Source organism: Dama dama, chromosome 17 (assembly GCF_033118175.1).
Source record: "Dama dama isolate Ldn47 chromosome 17, ASM3311817v1, whole genome shotgun sequence".
Taxonomy (NCBI): Eukaryota; Metazoa; Chordata; class Mammalia; order Artiodactyla; family Cervidae; genus Dama; species Dama dama.
This window is the reverse complement of record NC_083697.1, coordinates 55,715,860-55,717,763: the sequence shown is the minus strand read 5'-3', so window position 1 is coordinate 55,717,763 and position 1,904 is coordinate 55,715,860. Positions and strand designations below refer to the sequence as shown.

At 40.8% G+C, this 1,904-nt stretch overlaps 1 pseudogene; it reads left to right on the top strand.

Moving 5' to 3' along the window:
* The first annotated feature begins 484 nt into the window (after window positions 1–484).
* LOC133071846 (endogenous retrovirus group PABLB member 1 Env polyprotein-like) lies at window positions 485–1,471 on the top strand (annotated as a pseudogene).
* The last annotated feature ends 433 nt before the right edge of the window (window positions 1,472–1,904 follow it).

Here is a 1,904-nt window from a genome sequence, read left to right as displayed (position 1 = left end):
CACAGAAGGACCCCACTGATCCCTGTGAAACCAAGATCATCGTAAAGAAGAAGAAGAGACAAAGCTCTACCATCAACTGCTGCTTCAAGGACTTGCCGGTATTCTCTTGAGACTAGCTATAGTTTCAGCACAAGACAACATTTTCATTTCATGGGTACATTCTTATGCTGACTTCCATAAAAAAACTAACTGCTGGGTGTGTGGAGCCATGCCCACGTCTGTCATGGGTGGATTCCCGTGTTGGGTATCACCTCTAAGGAGTGGTGATGTGCCTAGTTTATGTGATTTTTTGCATCGGGCAGAACAACAAAAATCGAGTATAGAAACTGTAATCACAGCAGCCACTACCCATTGGTGCGATAAAAAGGCCGACGATCTGACAAATGGCCATAGGATACATTTTAATTATACTCTTAGCTCAGAAAATGCTTATCAATATTATGTGACAGCCGATAAGTCCAAACAATCAGAAATTAACTGATATTTTGACCAATTTTACCAGATGTGGGATGAATACATGTGGATTACTCCAGAAAAGGGACAAGTTGTTAGGATAGCTGTAATTTGCTGGGAACAAAATGTAAACAGTTTTGGATATAATAACTGAATGATAGATAAAAAGAATTTAAAACCAATGGGCTTTCTTCTGACAGAAGAGCACTGTAAGACCTATAAAGTTACTTAAGATCCCAGTCAACCCTCCAGTGGCCAGGGACAGACTGGGGATTCAATCCCAGAATCAGGTGGATTGCTCCTAATGGCACCCATTGGTTATGTGGGACTAACTTACAGCCTTGGCCGCCCCCAGGATGGATAGGGAGGTGTACTTCAGGTCTGGCCTTTGCCCATGGAAACATCAGGTCAACAGTACAAGGGTCTTTAAACTTACCCTCCCTATGAGCCAGATGGTCACAATCAGTTTTCCATTGGTATGATTATTTGGCTGCTATATTTGTTCCCTCATTGGGCACTATGGACATAATGATTAGAGTTGGAACTCTAACTGATTTCACCCAAAGAACCTAAATGACAGCCTAAGAGCTATTCAAGCACTAAATACTGAACAAATACAAATAAGAAAAGCGGTAATTCAAAATAGAATGGCTTTAGACATACTTAGAGCCGCTCAAGGAGTGACCTGTGCTATAATCAAAGCTGAATGTTGTGTATATATTTCTGATTATTCTGGCAGTATATCAGCCACTCTAGATGGCATGAAAGATCAAGTAAAATCTATGTATGATGACAATCTTCCTTTTTGGACTTCTGTTCTATCATGCGTAAAGTGTGATTGGTGGACAACTATATTAAACATTGTTATAGTTGTTCTGTTGTTTCTGTTATGTAGACCTTGTATTCTCAATGTGTTGTTAATTTTGTATCACAGAGGCTGACTTCATTTACCCAAATATATACCAGGAAACCTAAAATGCAGTACATCCCAATGAGTGATGTTCAGACTGGAAGTTGAGAGCATCAAGAGGGAGGAATGAAAGAGGAAATGAACAGGCCAAGCTGACTCCATTTTGAAAAAGAAGGAAACTCCATCTTACATTCCCAGTGAACTTTGGACTATACGCCTGCTCGCATTTTCAGTGAACTTTGGACTATGCGCCTAGTAGCCATGGAAATAACATACCTATGGCCAAATAGGCCTCTTGAACTGACAAGCACCAGATTCCATGCCAAGATTTCCCATCGCCAGAAAGAATGGAATAATCCCTGTGTAGTCAATCACCTTTGTAATCTTGATGGTGCCCATCGGTGTACGCTACAATGTATAACCAGCTGACCCTTCTGATTATGAATCATGGCTGTAACCTGATTGCATCTCTCCTTAATATTTCCCAGGCTAGGTTTAAAGAATTTGGGGATGGGGGCTTGAGCATGTACAGTTAAGGTAT